At 55.3% G+C, this 18,525-nt stretch overlaps 43 non-coding genes across 43 annotated transcripts; 34 read left to right on the forward strand and 9 right to left on the reverse strand.

Moving 5' to 3' along the window:
• The first annotated feature begins 43 nt into the window (after positions 1-43).
• Positions 44-117, forward strand: Trnai-aau. Its single transcript has one exon. It is a non-coding gene; the product is annotated as a tRNA-Ile (tRNA).
• A 569-nt stretch (positions 118-686) lies between these two features.
• Positions 687-758, reverse strand: Trnag-ucc. Its single transcript has one exon. It is a non-coding gene; the product is annotated as a tRNA-Gly (tRNA).
• Positions 759-1,099: 341 nt separating this feature from the next.
• Positions 1,100-1,170, forward strand: Trnag-gcc. The gene has a single exon. It is a non-coding gene; the product is annotated as a tRNA-Gly (tRNA).
• Positions 1,171-1,550: 380 nt separating this feature from the next.
• Trnam-cau lies at positions 1,551-1,623 on the forward strand. The gene has a single exon. It is a non-coding gene; the product is annotated as a tRNA-Met (tRNA).
• Positions 1,624-1,928: 305 nt separating this feature from the next.
• On the forward strand, positions 1,929-2,000 carry Trnae-uuc. Its single transcript has one exon. It is a non-coding gene; the product is annotated as a tRNA-Glu (tRNA).
• A 198-nt stretch (positions 2,001-2,198) lies between these two features.
• On the forward strand, positions 2,199-2,272 carry Trnai-aau. Its single transcript has one exon. It is a non-coding gene; the product is annotated as a tRNA-Ile (tRNA).
• A 569-nt stretch (positions 2,273-2,841) lies between these two features.
• On the reverse strand, positions 2,842-2,913 carry Trnag-ucc. The gene has a single exon. It is a non-coding gene; the product is annotated as a tRNA-Gly (tRNA).
• Positions 2,914-3,254: 341 nt separating this feature from the next.
• Positions 3,255-3,325, forward strand: Trnag-gcc. Its single transcript has one exon. It is a non-coding gene; the product is annotated as a tRNA-Gly (tRNA).
• A 380-nt stretch (positions 3,326-3,705) lies between these two features.
• On the forward strand, positions 3,706-3,778 carry Trnam-cau. Its single transcript has one exon. It is a non-coding gene; the product is annotated as a tRNA-Met (tRNA).
• A 305-nt stretch (positions 3,779-4,083) lies between these two features.
• Positions 4,084-4,155, forward strand: Trnae-uuc. Its single transcript has one exon. It is a non-coding gene; the product is annotated as a tRNA-Glu (tRNA).
• Positions 4,156-4,353: 198 nt separating this feature from the next.
• On the forward strand, positions 4,354-4,427 carry Trnai-aau. Its single transcript has one exon. It is a non-coding gene; the product is annotated as a tRNA-Ile (tRNA).
• Positions 4,428-4,996: 569 nt separating this feature from the next.
• Positions 4,997-5,068, reverse strand: Trnag-ucc. Its single transcript has one exon. It is a non-coding gene; the product is annotated as a tRNA-Gly (tRNA).
• A 341-nt stretch (positions 5,069-5,409) lies between these two features.
• Positions 5,410-5,480, forward strand: Trnag-gcc. Its single transcript has one exon. It is a non-coding gene; the product is annotated as a tRNA-Gly (tRNA).
• A 380-nt stretch (positions 5,481-5,860) lies between these two features.
• Positions 5,861-5,933, forward strand: Trnam-cau. The gene has a single exon. It is a non-coding gene; the product is annotated as a tRNA-Met (tRNA).
• A 305-nt stretch (positions 5,934-6,238) lies between these two features.
• Positions 6,239-6,310, forward strand: Trnae-uuc. Its single transcript has one exon. It is a non-coding gene; the product is annotated as a tRNA-Glu (tRNA).
• A 198-nt stretch (positions 6,311-6,508) lies between these two features.
• On the forward strand, positions 6,509-6,582 carry Trnai-aau. The gene has a single exon. It is a non-coding gene; the product is annotated as a tRNA-Ile (tRNA).
• A 569-nt stretch (positions 6,583-7,151) lies between these two features.
• On the reverse strand, positions 7,152-7,223 carry Trnag-ucc. Its single transcript has one exon. It is a non-coding gene; the product is annotated as a tRNA-Gly (tRNA).
• A 341-nt stretch (positions 7,224-7,564) lies between these two features.
• On the forward strand, positions 7,565-7,635 carry Trnag-gcc. Its single transcript has one exon. It is a non-coding gene; the product is annotated as a tRNA-Gly (tRNA).
• A 380-nt stretch (positions 7,636-8,015) lies between these two features.
• Trnam-cau lies at positions 8,016-8,088 on the forward strand. The gene has a single exon. It is a non-coding gene; the product is annotated as a tRNA-Met (tRNA).
• A 305-nt stretch (positions 8,089-8,393) lies between these two features.
• Trnae-uuc lies at positions 8,394-8,465 on the forward strand. The gene has a single exon. It is a non-coding gene; the product is annotated as a tRNA-Glu (tRNA).
• Positions 8,466-8,663: 198 nt separating this feature from the next.
• Trnai-aau lies at positions 8,664-8,737 on the forward strand. Its single transcript has one exon. It is a non-coding gene; the product is annotated as a tRNA-Ile (tRNA).
• Positions 8,738-9,306: 569 nt separating this feature from the next.
• Trnag-ucc lies at positions 9,307-9,378 on the reverse strand. The gene has a single exon. It is a non-coding gene; the product is annotated as a tRNA-Gly (tRNA).
• Positions 9,379-9,719: 341 nt separating this feature from the next.
• Positions 9,720-9,790, forward strand: Trnag-gcc. Its single transcript has one exon. It is a non-coding gene; the product is annotated as a tRNA-Gly (tRNA).
• A 380-nt stretch (positions 9,791-10,170) lies between these two features.
• Positions 10,171-10,243, forward strand: Trnam-cau. The gene has a single exon. It is a non-coding gene; the product is annotated as a tRNA-Met (tRNA).
• Positions 10,244-10,548: 305 nt separating this feature from the next.
• Trnae-uuc lies at positions 10,549-10,620 on the forward strand. Its single transcript has one exon. It is a non-coding gene; the product is annotated as a tRNA-Glu (tRNA).
• A 198-nt stretch (positions 10,621-10,818) lies between these two features.
• Trnai-aau lies at positions 10,819-10,892 on the forward strand. Its single transcript has one exon. It is a non-coding gene; the product is annotated as a tRNA-Ile (tRNA).
• Positions 10,893-11,461: 569 nt separating this feature from the next.
• Trnag-ucc lies at positions 11,462-11,533 on the reverse strand. Its single transcript has one exon. It is a non-coding gene; the product is annotated as a tRNA-Gly (tRNA).
• Positions 11,534-11,874: 341 nt separating this feature from the next.
• Trnag-gcc lies at positions 11,875-11,945 on the forward strand. The gene has a single exon. It is a non-coding gene; the product is annotated as a tRNA-Gly (tRNA).
• A 380-nt stretch (positions 11,946-12,325) lies between these two features.
• Positions 12,326-12,398, forward strand: Trnam-cau. Its single transcript has one exon. It is a non-coding gene; the product is annotated as a tRNA-Met (tRNA).
• A 305-nt stretch (positions 12,399-12,703) lies between these two features.
• Positions 12,704-12,775, forward strand: Trnae-uuc. The gene has a single exon. It is a non-coding gene; the product is annotated as a tRNA-Glu (tRNA).
• Positions 12,776-12,973: 198 nt separating this feature from the next.
• Positions 12,974-13,047, forward strand: Trnai-aau. The gene has a single exon. It is a non-coding gene; the product is annotated as a tRNA-Ile (tRNA).
• Positions 13,048-13,616: 569 nt separating this feature from the next.
• Trnag-ucc lies at positions 13,617-13,688 on the reverse strand. Its single transcript has one exon. It is a non-coding gene; the product is annotated as a tRNA-Gly (tRNA).
• A 341-nt stretch (positions 13,689-14,029) lies between these two features.
• On the forward strand, positions 14,030-14,100 carry Trnag-gcc. The gene has a single exon. It is a non-coding gene; the product is annotated as a tRNA-Gly (tRNA).
• A 380-nt stretch (positions 14,101-14,480) lies between these two features.
• On the forward strand, positions 14,481-14,553 carry Trnam-cau. Its single transcript has one exon. It is a non-coding gene; the product is annotated as a tRNA-Met (tRNA).
• A 305-nt stretch (positions 14,554-14,858) lies between these two features.
• On the forward strand, positions 14,859-14,930 carry Trnae-uuc. Its single transcript has one exon. It is a non-coding gene; the product is annotated as a tRNA-Glu (tRNA).
• A 198-nt stretch (positions 14,931-15,128) lies between these two features.
• Positions 15,129-15,202, forward strand: Trnai-aau. The gene has a single exon. It is a non-coding gene; the product is annotated as a tRNA-Ile (tRNA).
• Positions 15,203-15,771: 569 nt separating this feature from the next.
• Trnag-ucc lies at positions 15,772-15,843 on the reverse strand. Its single transcript has one exon. It is a non-coding gene; the product is annotated as a tRNA-Gly (tRNA).
• A 341-nt stretch (positions 15,844-16,184) lies between these two features.
• Positions 16,185-16,255, forward strand: Trnag-gcc. The gene has a single exon. It is a non-coding gene; the product is annotated as a tRNA-Gly (tRNA).
• A 380-nt stretch (positions 16,256-16,635) lies between these two features.
• Positions 16,636-16,708, forward strand: Trnam-cau. The gene has a single exon. It is a non-coding gene; the product is annotated as a tRNA-Met (tRNA).
• A 305-nt stretch (positions 16,709-17,013) lies between these two features.
• Positions 17,014-17,085, forward strand: Trnae-uuc. Its single transcript has one exon. It is a non-coding gene; the product is annotated as a tRNA-Glu (tRNA).
• Positions 17,086-17,283: 198 nt separating this feature from the next.
• Positions 17,284-17,357, forward strand: Trnai-aau. Its single transcript has one exon. It is a non-coding gene; the product is annotated as a tRNA-Ile (tRNA).
• A 569-nt stretch (positions 17,358-17,926) lies between these two features.
• On the reverse strand, positions 17,927-17,998 carry Trnag-ucc. The gene has a single exon. It is a non-coding gene; the product is annotated as a tRNA-Gly (tRNA).
• Positions 17,999-18,339: 341 nt separating this feature from the next.
• Positions 18,340-18,410, forward strand: Trnag-gcc. The gene has a single exon. It is a non-coding gene; the product is annotated as a tRNA-Gly (tRNA).
• Positions 18,411-18,525: the final 115 nt, after the last annotated feature.

An 18,525-nucleotide genomic window follows, 5' to 3' on the forward strand; every position in this document is an offset into this window, starting at 1 on the left:
GCCACCTGTTTCCAGCGTAGGGCTGAGCAAACGCATCTGCCCAGGCCCGTTAGCTCAGTTGGTTAGAGCGTCGTGCTAATAACGCGAAGGTCGTGGGTTCGATCCCCCCACGGGCCACTACTCTTTTACTACTACGAAAAGGCAGCGCCGATTTCAGCTGGCGAGTGTGATGACCAAAAGATCATCACCCTGCGTGGAAGTTGATAGAGGATCCGAACCCGACTCGTCGGGAAGCGCTACAGCATTCACTCGGCAATGGCCATAATATCTTGAATACACTGGTTCTCAACCGATAAAGAGAAAATGAAAGAAAATGTCCGATTGCCGATGCGTACCAACTTTGGCCCTTGTTAGTACTTGGGCGGGTGAGCGCATGGGAACACAGGGCACTATTGGCACTTTTACTTCCTATTTTTGTTTCTCCTTTCTTTTCGGAGCTACAGCCCGATTCGGTCAGGGAGACGCCACCGTGAAATGAAGGGGGCGTGCTGTGTGTCCATCGCCTCGCCTCTCCTTACCTCTCTCAGTCGTTTCTCGTGCTTGTCGTTTTGATATAGGCCGATTTGAGAGCGTCAGCTCTCGCGTCAGCTGAGCAAAGTCGAGACAAGTCGAGACACACTAAGGGCTGGTATGCAGCGAGTAAGAGGGCGTGGCAAAAGTACTCATACGCGAAATTAAAAGCCTGCTGCGGCGGCCGGGAATCGAACCCGGATCAACTGCTTGGAAGGCAACTATGCTGACCATTACACCACCACCGCACAACCGAGCGCCCCGCCTCCGCGCTGTGTCGGCGTCCCGCCTGTCGGCAGCGGCCGAAGGTGATCATACCTGGCAGGCGCATTTCGAGGTAGGCTAGGGGAGCACATCCACACGCATTCGGACAGCGTATCCGCGCACATTTCGCATCCTTTGGCAAGAGTCGGCGCCGGCGACGCAAGAGTACGCAGAGGACCGCGTTCTGGCGGCATTTTTAAGCAGTGCAGTGCAGGATTCAGCGTCTGCAGCATCTTCTCCACAGAATGCTACGGCGCTTGACAGCAGTCCCACTTTCCCTTGAGACATCTGCTCGGGAAGCAGCGTGAGGTTACCGCTGGCCCGAGCATCGGTGGTTCAGTGGTAGAATGCTCGCCTGCCACGCGGGCGGCCCGGGTTCGATTCCCGGCCGATTCATCGTTTTGCTTTTCCCGCGATAATGCTGCCGCGTGGCTTGCGCGCTTGAGATGCACGATCCACAAGAATGTATGGCTGGGTTCCCTTGAGAAGAACCGAGAACGCAGCACTCGCGGGTCCCCGCTAGGACGCCCGCATCATGTTCTACAGACTAGCGTCGGCCTGGCCTCACAAGTTGCTGGGTCCGGGTGCCTCCGAGGCACTGAACTTTAACGACAAGGAGTGCTGCCTATCGTTGCAACAGCTGCAGCAGCACCGCAATCAACTGGGCCGGCAGTGCACGTGTAGCAACAGAACACGTTATCCAGGAAGTACAGTGTCTCTACGTCTAATATTGGGTACGGTATTTACCTAGTTTCCGGGACAAGCGGTGCACCCGTGCCTCGGTAGCGCAGTAGGCAGCGCGTAAGTCTCATAATCTTAAGGTCGTGAGTTCGATCCTCACCCGGGGCATTTAGTTTTCTGTGACTGATGGTGGTGCTGTTGCTAAGGCGCCAACGTATTTCTTGTTTGTTATCCACAACGTTTCAACGCTTCAGCGGGAAAATGTTCACTTCCTGTTATTGCTACTTACAGCTTCCCTTTTCCTCTTCTCCCAGCAGAGCATGAAGCCAAAAGCATTGCTCTGCGACGTTTGAGGTGCGCGCCTTGCCAGTCAGTATGTGCAAAGATGTTCGCAAAGAGAGAGGGGCGCCGACGCGGCACTCGACGCGAAATGCGACAAGCGACCGTACGAACGGTCGAACGGAACGGCCACATCCGATGTGGTCTAGTGGCTAGGATACCTGGCTTTCACCCAGGAGGCCCGGGTTCGATTCCCGGTACCGGAACGGAATTTTTTCCACACGAATCGTGACAAGTTTGAGCTGTCCGAGCGGCCGTTTCCCGTCCTGCTCGCAATGTAGCTACTGTTTCGTGACCGTCAGCAGAATATAGACTAGGGAAGCAGACACACGACGACCATAGAAATGGTGTATGGCTTCATGCCACCTGTTTCCAGCGTAGGGCTGAGCAAACGCATCTGCCCAGGCCCGTTAGCTCAGTTGGTTAGAGCGTCGTGCTAATAACGCGAAGGTCGTGGGTTCGATCCCCCCACGGGCCACTACTCTTTTACTACTACGAAAAGGCAGCGCCGATTTCAGCTGGCGAGTGTGATGACCAAAAGATCATCACCCTGCGTGGAAGTTGATAGAGGATCCGAACCCGACTCGTCGGGAAGCGCTACAGCATTCACTCGGCAATGGCCATAATATCTTGAATACACTGGTTCTCAACCGATAAAGAGAAAATGAAAGAAAATGTCCGATTGCCGATGCGTACCAACTTTGGCCCTTGTTAGTACTTGGGCGGGTGAGCGCATGGGAACACAGGGCACTATTGGCACTTTTACTTCCTATTTTTGTTTCTCCTTTCTTTTCGGAGCTACAGCCCGATTCGGTCAGGGAGACGCCACCGTGAAATGAAGGGGGCGTGCTGTGTGTCCATCGCCTCGCCTCTCCTTACCTCTCTCAGTCGTTTCTCGTGCTTGTCGTTTTGATATAGGCCGATTTGAGAGCGTCAGCTCTCGCGTCAGCTGAGCAAAGTCGAGACAAGTCGAGACACACTAAGGGCTGGTATGCAGCGAGTAAGAGGGCGTGGCAAAAGTACTCATACGCGAAATTAAAAGCCTGCTGCGGCGGCCGGGAATCGAACCCGGATCAACTGCTTGGAAGGCAACTATGCTGACCATTACACCACCACCGCACAACCGAGCGCCCCGCCTCCGCGCTGTGTCGGCGTCCCGCCTGTCGGCAGCGGCCGAAGGTGATCATACCTGGCAGGCGCATTTCGAGGTAGGCTAGGGGAGCACATCCACACGCATTCGGACAGCGTATCCGCGCACATTTCGCATCCTTTGGCAAGAGTCGGCGCCGGCGACGCAAGAGTACGCAGAGGACCGCGTTCTGGCGGCATTTTTAAGCAGTGCAGTGCAGGATTCAGCGTCTGCAGCATCTTCTCCACAGAATGCTACGGCGCTTGACAGCAGTCCCACTTTCCCTTGAGACATCTGCTCGGGAAGCAGCGTGAGGTTACCGCTGGCCCGAGCATCGGTGGTTCAGTGGTAGAATGCTCGCCTGCCACGCGGGCGGCCCGGGTTCGATTCCCGGCCGATGCATCGTTTTGCTTTTCCCGCGATAATGCTGCCGCGTGGCTTGCGCGCTTGAGATGCACGATCCACAAGAATGTATGGCTGGGTTCCCTTGAGAAGAACCGAGAACGCAGCACTCGCGGGTCCCCGCTAGGACGCCCGCATCATGTTCTACAGACTAGCGTCGGCCTGGCCTCACAAGTTGCTGGGTCCGGGTGCCTCCGAGGCACTGAACTTTAACGACAAGGAGTGCTGCCTATCGTTGCAACAGCTGCAGCAGCACCGCAATCAACTGGGCCGGCAGTGCACGTGTAGCAACAGAACACGTTATCCAGGAAGTACAGTGTCTCTACGTCTAATATTGGGTACGGTATTTACCTAGTTTCCGGGACAAGCGGTGCACCCGTGCCTCGGTAGCGCAGTAGGCAGCGCGTAAGTCTCATAATCTTAAGGTCGTGAGTTCGATCCTCACCCGGGGCATTTAGTTTTCTGTGACTGATGGTGGTGCTGTTGCTAAGGCGCCAACGTATTTCTTGTTTGTTATCCACAACGTTTCAACGCTTCAGCGGGAAAATGTTCACTTCCTGTTATTGCTACTTACAGCTTCCCTTTTCCTCTTCTCCCAGCAGAGCATGAAGCCAAAAGCATTGCTCTGCGACGTTTGAGGTGCGCGCCTTGCCAGTCAGTATGTGCAAAGATGTTCGCAAAGAGAGAGGGGCGCCGACGCGGCACTCGACGCGAAATGCGACAAGCGACCGTACGAACGGTCGAACGGAACGGCCACATCCGATGTGGTCTAGTGGCTAGGATACCTGTCTTTCACCCAGGAGGCCCGGGTTCGATTCCCGGTACCGGAACGGAATTTTTTCCACACGAATCGTGACAAGTTTGAGCTGTCCGAGCGGCCGTTTCCCGTCCTGCTCGCAATGTAGCTACTGTTTCGTGACCGTCAGCAGAATATAGACTAGGGAAGCAGACACACGACGACCATAGAAATGGTGTATGGCTTCATGCCACCTGTTTCCAGCGTAGGGCTGAGCAAACGCATCTGCCCAGGCCCGTTAGCTCAGTTGGTTAGAGCGTCGTGCTAATAACGCGAAGGTCGTGGGTTCGATCCCCCCACGGGCCACTACTCTTTTACTACTACGAAAAGGCAGCGCCGATTTCAGCTGGCGAGTGTGATGACCAAAAGATCATCACCCTGCGTGGAAGTTGATAGAGGATCCGAACCCGACTCGTCGGGAAGCGCTACAGCATTCACTCGGCAATGGCCATAATATCTTGAATACACTGGTTCTCAACCGATAAAGAGAAAATGAAAGAAAATGTCCGATTGCCGATGCGTACCAACTTTGGCCCTTGTTAGTACTTGGGCGGGTGAGCGCATGGGAACACAGGGCACTATTGGCACTTTTACTTCCTATTTTTGTTTCTCCTTTCTTTTCGGAGCTACAGCCCGATTCGGTCAGGGAGACGCCACCGTGAAATGAAGGGGGCGTGCTGTGTGTCCATCGCCTCGCCTCTCCTTACCTCTCTCAGTCGTTTCTCGTGCTTGTCGTTTTGATATAGGCCGATTTGAGAGCGTCAGCTCTCGCGTCAGCTGAGCAAAGTCGAGACAAGTCGAGACACACTAAGGGCTGGTATGCAGCGAGTAAGAGGGCGTGGCAAAAGTACTCATACGCGAAATTAAAAGCCTGCTGCGGCGGCCGGGAATCGAACCCGGATCAACTGCTTGGAAGGCAACTATGCTGACCATTACACCACCACCGCACAACCGAGCGCCCCGCCTCCGCGCTGTGTCGGCGTCCCGCCTGTCGGCAGCGGCCGAAGGTGATCATACCTGGCAGGCGCATTTCGAGGTAGGCTAGGGGAGCACATCCACACGCATTCGGACAGCGTATCCGCGCACATTTCGCATCCTTTGGCAAGAGTCGGCGCCGGCGACGCAAGAGTACGCAGAGGACCGCGTTCTGGCGGCATTTTTAAGCAGTGCAGTGCAGGATTCAGCGTCTGCAGCATCTTCTCCACAGAATGCTACGGCGCTTGACAGCAGTCCCACTTTCCCTTGAGACATCTGCTCGGGAAGCAGCGTGAGGTTACCGCTGGCCCGAGCATCGGTGGTTCAGTGGTAGAATGCTCGCCTGCCACGCGGGCGGCCCGGGTTCGATTCCCGGCCGATTCATCGTTTTGCTTTTCCCGCGATAATGCTGCCGCGTGGCTTGCGCGCTTGAGATGCACGATCCACAAGAATGTATGGCTGGGTTCCCTTGAGAAGAACCGAGAACGCAGCACTCGCGGGTCCCCGCTAGGACGCCCGCATCATGTTCTACAGACTAGCGTCGGCCTGGCCTCACAAGTTGCTGGGTCCGGGTGCCTCCGAGGCACTGAACTTTAACGACAAGGAGTGCTGCCTATCGTTGCAACAGCTGCAGCAGCACCGCAATCAACTGGGCCGGCAGTGCACGTGTAGCAACAGAACACGTTATCCAGGAAGTACAGTGTCTCTACGTCTAATATTGGGTACGGTATTTACCTAGTTTCCGGGACAAGCGGTGCACCCGTGCCTCGGTAGCGCAGTAGGCAGCGCGTAAGTCTCATAATCTTAAGGTCGTGAGTTCGATCCTCACCCGGGGCATTTAGTTTTCTGTGACTGATGGTGGTGCTGTTGCTAAGGCGCCAACGTATTTCTTGTTTGTTATCCACAACGTTTCAACGCTTCAGCGGGAAAATGTTCACTTCCTGTTATTGCTACTTACAGCTTCCCTTTTCCTCTTCTCCCAGCAGAGCATGAAGCCAAAAGCATTGCTCTGCGACGTTTGAGGTGCGCGCCTTGCCAGTCAGTATGTGCAAAGATGTTCGCAAAGAGAGAGGGGCGCCGACGCGGCACTCGACGCGAAATGCGACAAGCGACCGTACGAACGGTCGAACGGAACGGCCACATCCGATGTGGTCTAGTGGCTAGGATACCTGGCTTTCACCCAGGAGGCCCGGGTTCGATTCCCGGTACCGGAACGGAATTTTTTCCACACGAATCGTGACAAGTTTGAGCTGTCCGAGCGGCCGTTTCCCGTCCTGCTCGCAATGTAGCTACTGTTTCGTGACCGTCAGCAGAATATAGACTAGGGAAGCAGACACACGACGACCATAGAAATGGTGTATGGCTTCATGCCACCTGTTTCCAGCGTAGGGCTGAGCAAACGCATCTGCCCAGGCCCGTTAGCTCAGTTGGTTAGAGCGTCGTGCTAATAACGCGAAGGTCGTGGGTTCGATCCCCCCACGGGCCACTACTCTTTTACTACTACGAAAAGGCAGCGCCGATTTCAGCTGGCGAGTGTGATGACCAAAAGATCATCACCCTGCGTGGAAGTTGATAGAGGATCCGAACCCGACTCGTCGGGAAGCGCTACAGCATTCACTCGGCAATGGCCATAATATCTTGAATACACTGGTTCTCAACCGATAAAGAGAAAATGAAAGAAAATGTCCGATTGCCGATGCGTACCAACTTTGGCCCTTGTTAGTACTTGGGCGGGTGAGCGCATGGGAACACAGGGCACTATTGGCACTTTTACTTCCTATTTTTGTTTCTCCTTTCTTTTCGGAGCTACAGCCCGATTCGGTCAGGGAGACGCCACCGTGAAATGAAGGGGGCGTGCTGTGTGTCCATCGCCTCGCCTCTCCTTACCTCTCTCAGTCGTTTCTCGTGCTTGTCGTTTTGATATAGGCCGATTTGAGAGCGTCAGCTCTCGCGTCAGCTGAGCAAAGTCGAGACAAGTCGAGACACACTAAGGGCTGGTATGCAGCGAGTAAGAGGGCGTGGCAAAAGTACTCATACGCGAAATTAAAAGCCTGCTGCGGCGGCCGGGAATCGAACCCGGATCAACTGCTTGGAAGGCAACTATGCTGACCATTACACCACCACCGCACAACCGAGCGCCCCGCCTCCGCGCTGTGTCGGCGTCCCGCCTGTCGGCAGCGGCCGAAGGTGATCATACCTGGCAGGCGCATTTCGAGGTAGGCTAGGGGAGCACATCCACACGCATTCGGACAGCGTATCCGCGCACATTTCGCATCCTTTGGCAAGAGTCGGCGCCGGCGACGCAAGAGTACGCAGAGGACCGCGTTCTGGCGGCATTTTTAAGCAGTGCAGTGCAGGATTCAGCGTCTGCAGCATCTTCTCCACAGAATGCTACGGCGCTTGACAGCAGTCCCACTTTCCCTTGAGACATCTGCTCGGGAAGCAGCGTGAGGTTACCGCTGGCCCGAGCATCGGTGGTTCAGTGGTAGAATGCTCGCCTGCCACGCGGGCGGCCCGGGTTCGATTCCCGGCCGATTCATCGTTTTGCTTTTCCCGCGATAATGCTGCCGCGTGGCTTGCGCGCTTGAGATGCACGATCCACAAGAATGTATGGCTGGGTTCCCTTGAGAAGAACCGAGAACGCAGCACTCGCGGGTCCCCGCTAGGACGCCCGCATCATGTTCTACAGACTAGCGTCGGCCTGGCCTCACAAGTTGCTGGGTCCGGGTGCCTCCGAGGCACTGAACTTTAACGACAAGGAGTGCTGCCTATCGTTGCAACAGCTGCAGCAGCACCGCAATCAACTGGGCCGGCAGTGCACGTGTAGCAACAGAACACGTTATCCAGGAAGTACAGTGTCTCTACGTCTAATATTGGGTACGGTATTTACCTAGTTTCCGGGACAAGCGGTGCACCCGTGCCTCGGTAGCGCAGTAGGCAGCGCGTAAGTCTCATAATCTTAAGGTCGTGAGTTCGATCCTCACCCGGGGCATTTAGTTTTCTGTGACTGATGGTGGTGCTGTTGCTAAGGCGCCAACGTATTTCTTGTTTGTTATCCACAACGTTTCAACGCTTCAGCGGGAAAATGTTCACTTCCTGTTATTGCTACTTACAGCTTCCCTTTTCCTCTTCTCCCAGCAGAGCATGAAGCCAAAAGCATTGCTCTGCGACGTTTGAGGTGCGCGCCTTGCCAGTCAGTATGTGCAAAGATGTTCGCAAAGAGAGAGGGGCGCCGACGCGGCACTCGACGCGAAATGCGACAAGCGACCGTACGAACGGTCGAACGGAACGGCCACATCCGATGTGGTCTAGTGGCTAGGATACCTGGCTTTCACCCAGGAGGCCCGGGTTCGATTCCCGGTACCGGAACGGAATTTTTTCCACACGAATCGTGACAAGTTTGAGCTGTCCGAGCGGCCGTTTCCCGTCCTGCTCGCAATGTAGCTACTGTTTCGTGACCGTCAGCAGAATATAGACTAGGGAAGCAGACACACGACGACCATAGAAATGGTGTATGGCTTCATGCCACCTGTTTCCAGCGTAGGGCTGAGCAAACGCATCTGCCCAGGCCCGTTAGCTCAGTTGGTTAGAGCGTCGTGCTAATAACGCGAAGGTCGTGGGTTCGATCCCCCCACGGGCCACTACTCTTTTACTACTACGAAAAGGCAGCGCCGATTTCAGCTGGCGAGTGTGATGACCAAAAGATCATCACCCTGCGTGGAAGTTGATAGAGGATCCGAACCCGACTCGTCGGGAAGCGCTACAGCATTCACTCGGCAATGGCCATAATATCTTGAATACACTGGTTCTCAACCGATAAAGAGAAAATGAAAGAAAATGTCCGATTGCCGATGCGTACCAACTTTGGCCCTTGTTAGTACTTGGGCGGGTGAGCGCATGGGAACACAGGGCACTATTGGCACTTTTACTTCCTATTTTTGTTTCTCCTTTCTTTTCGGAGCTACAGCCCGATTCGGTCAGGGAGACGCCACCGTGAAATGAAGGGGGCGTGCTGTGTGTCCATCGCCTCGCCTCTCCTTACCTCTCTCAGTCGTTTCTCGTGCTTGTCGTTTTGATATAGGCCGATTTGAGAGCGTCAGCTCTCGCGTCAGCTGAGCAAAGTCGAGACAAGTCGAGACACACTAAGGGCTGGTATGCAGCGAGTAAGAGGGCGTGGCAAAAGTACTCATACGCGAAATTAAAAGCCTGCTGCGGCGGCCGGGAATCGAACCCGGATCAACTGCTTGGAAGGCAACTATGCTGACCATTACACCACCACCGCACAACCGAGCGCCCCGCCTCCGCGCTGTGTCGGCGTCCCGCCTGTCGGCAGCGGCCGAAGGTGATCATACCTGGCAGGCGCATTTCGAGGTAGGCTAGGGGAGCACATCCACACGCATTCGGACAGCGTATCCGCGCACATTTCGCATCCTTTGGCAAGAGTCGGCGCCGGCGACGCAAGAGTACGCAGAGGACCGCGTTCTGGCGGCATTTTTAAGCAGTGCAGTGCAGGATTCAGCGTCTGCAGCATCTTCTCCACAGAATGCTACGGCGCTTGACAGCAGTCCCACTTTCCCTTGAGACATCTGCTCGGGAAGCAGCGTGAGGTTACCGCTGGCCCGAGCATCGGTGGTTCAGTGGTAGAATGCTCGCCTGCCACGCGGGCGGCCCGGGTTCGATTCCCGGCCGATGCATCGTTTTGCTTTTCCCGCGATAATGCTGCCGCGTGGCTTGCGCGCTTGAGATGCACGATCCACAAGAATGTATGGCTGGGTTCCCTTGAGAAGAACCGAGAACGCAGCACTCGCGGGTCCCCGCTAGGACGCCCGCATCATGTTCTACAGACTAGCGTCGGCCTGGCCTCACAAGTTGCTGGGTCCGGGTGCCTCCGAGGCACTGAACTTTAACGACAAGGAGTGCTGCCTATCGTTGCAACAGCTGCAGCAGCACCGCAATCAACTGGGCCGGCAGTGCACGTGTAGCAACAGAACACGTTATCCAGGAAGTACAGTGTCTCTACGTCTAATATTGGGTACGGTATTTACCTAGTTTCCGGGACAAGCGGTGCACCCGTGCCTCGGTAGCGCAGTAGGCAGCGCGTAAGTCTCATAATCTTAAGGTCGTGAGTTCGATCCTCACCCGGGGCATTTAGTTTTCTGTGACTGATGGTGGTGCTGTTGCTAAGGCGCCAACGTATTTCTTGTTTGTTATCCACAACGTTTCAACGCTTCAGCGGGAAAATGTTCACTTCCTGTTATTGCTACTTACAGCTTCCCTTTTCCTCTTCTCCCAGCAGAGCATGAAGCCAAAAGCATTGCTCTGCGACGTTTGAGGTGCGCGCCTTGCCAGTCAGTATGTGCAAAGATGTTCGCAAAGAGAGAGGGGCGCCGACGCGGCACTCGACGCGAAATGCGACAAGCGACCGTACGAACGGTCGAACGGAACGGCCACATCCGATGTGGTCTAGTGGCTAGGATACCTGGCTTTCACCCAGGAGGCCCGGGTTCGATTCCCGGTACCGGAACGGAATTTTTTCCACACGAATCGTGACAAGTTTGAGCTGTCCGAGCGGCCGTTTCCCGTCCTGCTCGCAATGTAGCTACTGTTTCGTGACCGTCAGCAGAATATAGACTAGGGAAGCAGACACACGACGACCATAGAAATGGTGTATGGCTTCATGCCACCTGTTTCCAGCGTAGGGCTGAGCAAACGCATCTGCCCAGGCCCGTTAGCTCAGTTGGTTAGAGCGTCGTGCTAATAACGCGAAGGTCGTGGGTTCGATCCCCCCACGGGCCACTACTCTTTTACTACTACGAAAAGGCAGCGCCGATTTCAGCTGGCGAGTGTGATGACCAAAAGATCATCACCCTGCGTGGAAGTTGATAGAGGATCCGAACCCGACTCGTCGGGAAGCGCTACAGCATTCACTCGGCAATGGCCATAATATCTTGAATACACTGGTTCTCAACCGATAAAGAGAAAATGAAAGAAAATGTCCGATTGCCGATGCGTACCAACTTTGGCCCTTGTTAGTACTTGGGCGGGTGAGCGCATGGGAACACAGGGCACTATTGGCACTTTTACTTCCTATTTTTGTTTCTCCTTTCTTTTCGGAGCTACAGCCCGATTCGGTCAGGGAGACGCCACCGTGAAATGAAGGGGGCGTGCTGTGTGTCCATCGCCTCGCCTCTCCTTACCTCTCTCAGTCGTTTCTCGTGCTTGTCGTTTTGATATAGGCCGATTTGAGAGCGTCAGCTCTCGCGTCAGCTGAGCAAAGTCGAGACAAGTCGAGACACACTAAGGGCTGGTATGCAGCGAGTAAGAGGGCGTGGCAAAAGTACTCATACGCGAAATTAAAAGCCTGCTGCGGCGGCCGGGAATCGAACCCGGATCAACTGCTTGGAAGGCAACTATGCTGACCATTACACCACCACCGCACAACCGAGCGCCCCGCCTCCGCGCTGTGTCGGCGTCCCGCCTGTCGGCAGCGGCCGAAGGTGATCATACCTGGCAGGCGCATTTCGAGGTAGGCTAGGGGAGCACATCCACACGCATTCGGACAGCGTATCCGCGCACATTTCGCATCCTTTGGCAAGAGTCGGCGCCGGCGACGCAAGAGTACGCAGAGGACCGCGTTCTGGCGGCATTTTTAAGCAGTGCAGTGCAGGATTCAGCGTCTGCAGCATCTTCTCCACAGAATGCTACGGCGCTTGACAGCAGTCCCACTTTCCCTTGAGACATCTGCTCGGGAAGCAGCGTGAGGTTACCGCTGGCCCGAGCATCGGTGGTTCAGTGGTAGAATGCTCGCCTGCCACGCGGGCGGCCCGGGTTCGATTCCCGGCCGATGCATCGTTTTGCTTTTCCCGCGATAATGCTGCCGCGTGGCTTGCGCGCTTGAGATGCACGATCCACAAGAATGTATGGCTGGGTTCCCTTGAGAAGAACCGAGAACGCAGCACTCGCGGGTCCCCGCTAGGACGCCCGCATCATGTTCTACAGACTAGCGTCGGCCTGGCCTCACAAGTTGCTGGGTCCGGGTGCCTCCGAGGCACTGAACTTTAACGACAAGGAGTGCTGCCTATCGTTGCAACAGCTGCAGCAGCACCGCAATCAACTGGGCCGGCAGTGCACGTGTAGCAACAGAACACGTTATCCAGGAAGTACAGTGTCTCTACGTCTAATATTGGGTACGGTATTTACCTAGTTTCCGGGACAAGCGGTGCACCCGTGCCTCGGTAGCGCAGTAGGCAGCGCGTAAGTCTCATAATCTTAAGGTCGTGAGTTCGATCCTCACCCGGGGCATTTAGTTTTCTGTGACTGATGGTGGTGCTGTTGCTAAGGCGCCAACGTATTTCTTGTTTGTTATCCACAACGTTTCAACGCTTCAGCGGGAAAATGTTCACTTCCTGTTATTGCTACTTACAGCTTCCCTTTTCCTCTTCTCCCAGCAGAGCATGAAGCCAAAAGCATTGCTCTGCGACGTTTGAGGTGCGCGCCTTGCCAGTCAGTATGTGCAAAGATGTTCGCAAAGAGAGAGGGGCGCCGACGCGGCACTCGACGCGAAATGCGACAAGCGACCGTACGAACGGTCGAACGGAACGGCCACATCCGATGTGGTCTAGTGGCTAGGATACCTGGCTTTCACCCAGGAGGCCCGGGTTCGATTCCCGGTACCGGAACGGAATTTTTTCCACACGAATCGTGACAAGTTTGAGCTGTCCGAGCGGCCGTTTCCCGTCCTGCTCGCAATGTAGCTACTGTTTCGTGACCGTCAGCAGAATATAGACTAGGGAAGCAGACACACGACGACCATAGAAATGGTGTATGGCTTCATGCCACCTGTTTCCAGCGTAGGGCTGAGCAAACGCATCTGCCCAGGCCCGTTAGCTCAGTTGGTTAGAGCGTCGTGCTAATAACGCGAAGGTCGTGGGTTCGATCCCCCCACGGGCCACTACTCTTTTACTACTACGAAAAGGCAGCGCCGATTTCAGCTGGCGAGTGTGATGACCAAAAGATCATCACCCTGCGTGGAAGTTGATAGAGGATCCGAACCCGACTCGTCGGGAAGCGCTACAGCATTCACTCGGCAATGGCCATAATATCTTGAATACACTGGTTCTCAACCGATAAAGAGAAAATGAAAGAAAATGTCCGATTGCCGATGCGTACCAACTTTGGCCCTTGTTAGTACTTGGGCGGGTGAGCGCATGGGAACACAGGGCACTATTGGCACTTTTACTTCCTATTTTTGTTTCTCCTTTCTTTTCGGAGCTACAGCCCGATTCGGTCAGGGAGACGCCACCGTGAAATGAAGGGGGCGTGCTGTGTGTCCATCGCCTCGCCTCTCCTTACCTCTCTCAGTCGTTTCTCGTGCTTGTCGTTTTGATATAGGCCGATTTGAGAGCGTCAGCTCTCGCGTCAGCTGAGCAAAGTCGAGACAAGTCGAGACACACTAAGGGCTGGTATGCAGCGAGTAAGAGGGCGTGGCAAAAGTACTCATACGCGAAATTAAAAGCCTGCTGCGGCGGCCGGGAATCGAACCCGGATCAACTGCTTGGAAGGCAACTATGCTGACCATTACACCACCACCGCACAACCGAGCGCCCCGCCTCCGCGCTGTGTCGGCGTCCCGCCTGTCGGCAGCGGCCGAAGGTGATCATACCTGGCAGGCGCATTTCGAGGTAGGCTAGGGGAGCACATCCACACGCATTCGGACAGCGTATCCGCGCACATTTCGCATCCTTTGGCAAGAGTCGGCGCCGGCGACGCAAGAGTACGCAGAGGACCGCGTTCTGGCGGCATTTTTAAGCAGTGCAGTGCAGGATTCAGCGTCTGCAGCATCTTCTCCACAGAATGCTACGGCGCTTGACAGCAGTCCCACTTTCCCTTGAGACATCTGCTCGGGAAGCAGCGTGAGGTTACCGCTGGCCCGAGCATCGGTGGTTCAGTGGTAGAATGCTCGCCTGCCACGCGGGCGGCCCGGGTTCGATTCCCGGCCGATGCATCGTTTTGCTTTTCCCGCGATAATGCTGCCGCGTGGCTTGCGCGCTTGAGATGCACGATCCACAAGAATGTATGGCTGGGTTCCCTTGAGAAGAACCGAGAACGCAGCACTCGCGGGTCCCCGCTAGGACGCCCGCATCATGTTCTACAGACTAGCGTCGGCCTGGCCTCACAAGTTGCTGGGTCCGGGTGCCTCCGAGGCACTGAACTTTAACGACAAGGAGTGCTGCCTATCGTTGCAACAGCTGCAGCAGCACCGCAATCAACTGGGCCGGCAGTGCACGTGTAGCAACAGAACACGTTATCCAGGAAGTACAGTGTCTCTACGTCTAATATTGGGTACGGTATTTACCTAGTTTCCGGGACAAGCGGTGCACCCGTGCCTCGGTAGCGCAGTAGGCAGCGCGTAAGTCTCATAATCTTAAGGTCGTGAGTTCGATCCTCACCCGGGGCATTTAGTTTTCTGTGACTGATGGTGGTGCTGTTGCTAAGGCGCCAACGTATTTCTTGTTTGTTATCCACAACGTTTCAACGCTTCAGCGGGAAAATGTTCACTTCCTGTTATTGCTACTTACAGCTTCCCTTTTCCTCTTCTCCCAGCAGAGCATGAAGCCAAAAGCATTGCTCTGCGACGTTTGAGGTGCGCGCCTTGCCAGTCAGTATGTGCAAAGATGTTCGCAAAGAGAGAGGGGCGCCGACGCGGCACTCGACGCGAAATGCGACAAGCGACCGTACGAACGGTCGAACGGAACGGCCACATCCGATGTGGTCTAGTGGCTAGGATACCTGGCTTTCACCCAGGAGGCCCGGGTTCGATTCCCGGTACCGGAACGGAATTTTTTCCACACGAATCGTGACAAGTTTGAGCTGTCCGAGCGGCCGTTTCCCGTCCTGCTCGCAATGTAGCTACTGTTTCGTGACCGTCAGCAGAATATAGACTAGGGAAGCAGACACACGACGACCATAGAAATGGTGTATGGCTTCATGCCACCTGTTTCCAGCGTAGGGCTGAGCAAACGCATCTGCCCAGGCCCGTTAGCTCAGTTGGTTAGAGCGTCGTGCTAATAACGCGAAGGTCGTGGGTTCGATCCCCCCACGGGCCACTACTCTTTTACTACTACGAAAAGGCAGCGCCGATTTCAGCTGGCGAGTGTGATGACCAAAAGATCATCACCCTGCGTGGAAGTTGATAGAGGATCCGAACCCGACTCGTCGGGAAGCGCTACAGCATTCACTCGGCAATGGCCATAATATCTTGAATACACTGGTTCTCAACCGATAAAGAGAAAATGAAAGAAAATGTCCGATTGCCGATGCGTACCAACTTTGGCCCTTGTTAGTACTTGGGCGGGTGAGCGCATGGGAACACAGGGCACTATTGGCACTTTTACTTCCTATTTTTGTTTCTCCTTTCTTTTCGGAGCTACAGCCCGATTCGGTCAGGGAGACGCCACCGTGAAATGAAGGGGGCGTGCTGTGTGTCCATCGCCTCGCCTCTCCTTACCTCTCTCAGTCGTTTCTCGTGCTTGTCGTTTTGATATAGGCCGATTTGAGAGCGTCAGCTCTCGCGTCAGCTGAGCAAAGTCGAGACAAGTCGAGACACACTAAGGGCTGGTATGCAGCGAGTAAGAGGGCGTGGCAAAAGTACTCATACGCGAAATTAAAAGCCTGCTGCGGCGGCCGGGAATCGAACCCGGATCAACTGCTTGGAAGGCAACTATGCTGACCATTACACCACCACCGCACAACCGAGCGCCCCGCCTCCGCGCTGTGTCGGCGTCCCGCCTGTCGGCAGCGGCCGAAGGTGATCATACCTGGCAGGCGCATTTCGAGGTAGGCTAGGGGAGCACATCCACACGCATTCGGACAGCGTATCCGCGCACATTTCGCATCCTTTGGCAAGAGTCGGCGCCGGCGACGCAAGAGTACGCAGAGGACCGCGTTCTGGCGGCATTTTTAAGCAGTGCAGTGCAGGATTCAGCGTCTGCAGCATCTTCTCCACAGAATGCTACGGCGCTTGACAGCAGTCCCACTTTCCCTTGAGACATCTGCTCGGGAAGCAGCGTGAGGTTACCGCTGGCCCGAGCATCGGTGGTTCAGTGGTAGAATGCTCGCCTGCCACGCGGGCGGCCCGGGTTCGATTCCCGGCCGATGCATCGTTTTGCTTTTCCCGCGATAATGCTGCCGCGTGGCTTGCGCGCTTGAGATGCACGATCCACAAGAATGTATGGCTGGGTTCCCTTGAGAAGAACCGAGAACGCAGCACTCGCGGGTCCCCGCTAGGACGCCCGCATCATGTTCTACAGACTAGCGTCGGCCTGGCCTCACAAGTTGCTGGGTCCGGGTGCCTCCGAGGCACTGAACTTTAACGACAAGGAGTGCTGCCTATCGTTGCAACAGCTGCAGCAGCACCGCAATCAACTGGGCCGGCAGTGCACGTGTAGCAACAGAACACGTTATCCAGGAAGTACAGTGTCTCTACGTCTAATATTGGGTACGGTATTTACCTAGTTTCCGGGACAAGCGGTGCACCCGTGCCTCGGTAGCGCAGTAGGCAGCGCGTAAGTCTCATAATCTTAAGGTCGTGAGTTCGATCCTCACCCGGGGCATTTAGTTTTCTGTGACTGATGGTGGTGCTGTTGCTAAGGCGCCAACGTATTTCTTGTTTGTTATCCACAACGTTTCAACGCTTCAGCGGGAAAATGTTCACTTCCTGTTATTGCTACTTACAGCTTCCCTTTTCCTCTTCTCCCAGCAGAGCATGAAGCCAAAAGCATTGCTCTGCGACGTTTGAGGTGCGCGCCTTGCCAGTCAGTATGTGCAAAGATGTTCGCAAAGAGAGAGGGGCGCCGACGCGGCACTCGACGCGAAATGCGACAAGCGACCGTACGAACGGTCGAACGGAACGGCCACATCCGATGTGGTCTAGTGGCTAGGATACCTGGCTTTCACCCAGGAGGCCCGGGTTCGATTCCCGGTACCGGAACGGAATTTTTTCCACACGAATCGTGACAAGTTTGAGCTGTCCGAGCGGCCGTTTCCCGTCCTGCTCGCAATGTAGCTACTGTTTCGTGACCGTCAGCAGAATATAGACTAGGGAAGCAGACACACGACGACCATAGAAATGGTGTATGGCTTCATGCCACCTGTTTCCAGCGTAGGGCTGAGCAAACGCATCTGCCCAGGCCCGTTAGCTCAGTTGGTTAGAGCGTCGTGCTAATAACGCGAAGGTCGTGGGTTCGATCCCCCCACGGGCCACTACTCTTTTACTACTACGAAAAGGCAGCGCCGATTTCAGCTGGCGAGTGTGATGACCAAAAGATCATCACCCTGCGTGGAAGTTGATAGAGGATCCGAACCCGACTCGTCGGGAAGCGCTACAGCATTCACTCGGCAATGGCCATAATATCTTGAATACACTGGTTCTCAACCGATAAAGAGAAAATGAAAGAAAATGTCCGATTGCCGATGCGTACCAACTTTGGCCCTTGTTAGTACTTGGGCGGGTGAGCGCATGGGAACACAGGGCACTATTGGCACTTTTACTTCCTATTTTTGTTTCTCCTTTCTTTTCGGAGCTACAGCCCGATTCGGTCAGGGAGACGCCACCGTGAAATGAAGGGGGCGTGCTGTGTGTCCATCGCCTCGCCTCTCCTTACCTCTCTCAGTCGTTTCTCGTGCTTGTCGTTTTGATATAGGCCGATTTGAGAGCGTCAGCTCTCGCGTCAGCTGAGCAAAGTCGAGACAAGTCGAGACACACTAAGGGCTGGTATGCAGCGAGTAAGAGGGCGTGGCAAAAGTACTCATACGCGAAATTAAAAGCCTGCTGCGGCGGCCGGGAATCGAACCCGGATCAACTGCTTGGAAGGCAACTATGCTGACCATTACACCACCACCGCACAACCGAGCGCCCCGCCTCCGCGCTGTGTCGGCGTCCCGCCTGTCGGCAGCGGCCGAAGGTGATCATACCTGGCAGGCGCATTTCGAGGTAGGCTAGGGGAGCACATCCACACGCATTCGGACAGCGTATCCGCGCACATTTCGCATCCTTTGGCAAGAGTCGGCGCCGGCGACGCAAGAGTACGCAGAGGACCGCGTTCTGGCGGCATTTTTAAGCAGTGCAGTGCAGGATTCAGCGTCTGCAGCATCTTCTCCACAGAATGCTACGGCGCTTGACAGCAGTCCCACTTTCCCTTGAGACATCTGCTCGGGAAGCAGCGTGAGGTTACCGCTGGCCCGAGCATCGGTGGTTCAGTGGTAGAATGCTCGCCTGCCACGCGGGCGGCCCGGGTTCGATTCCCGGCCGATGCATCGTTTTGCTTTTCCCGCGATAATGCTGCCGCGTGGCTTGCGCGCTTGAGATGCACGATCCACAAGAATGTATGGCTGGGTTCCCTTGAGAAGAACCGAGAACGCAGCACTCGCG

Source organism: Schistocerca americana, unplaced genomic scaffold (genome assembly GCF_021461395.2).
Source record: "Schistocerca americana isolate TAMUIC-IGC-003095 unplaced genomic scaffold, iqSchAmer2.1 HiC_scaffold_570, whole genome shotgun sequence".
Taxonomy (NCBI): Eukaryota; Metazoa; Arthropoda; class Insecta; order Orthoptera; family Acrididae; genus Schistocerca; species Schistocerca americana.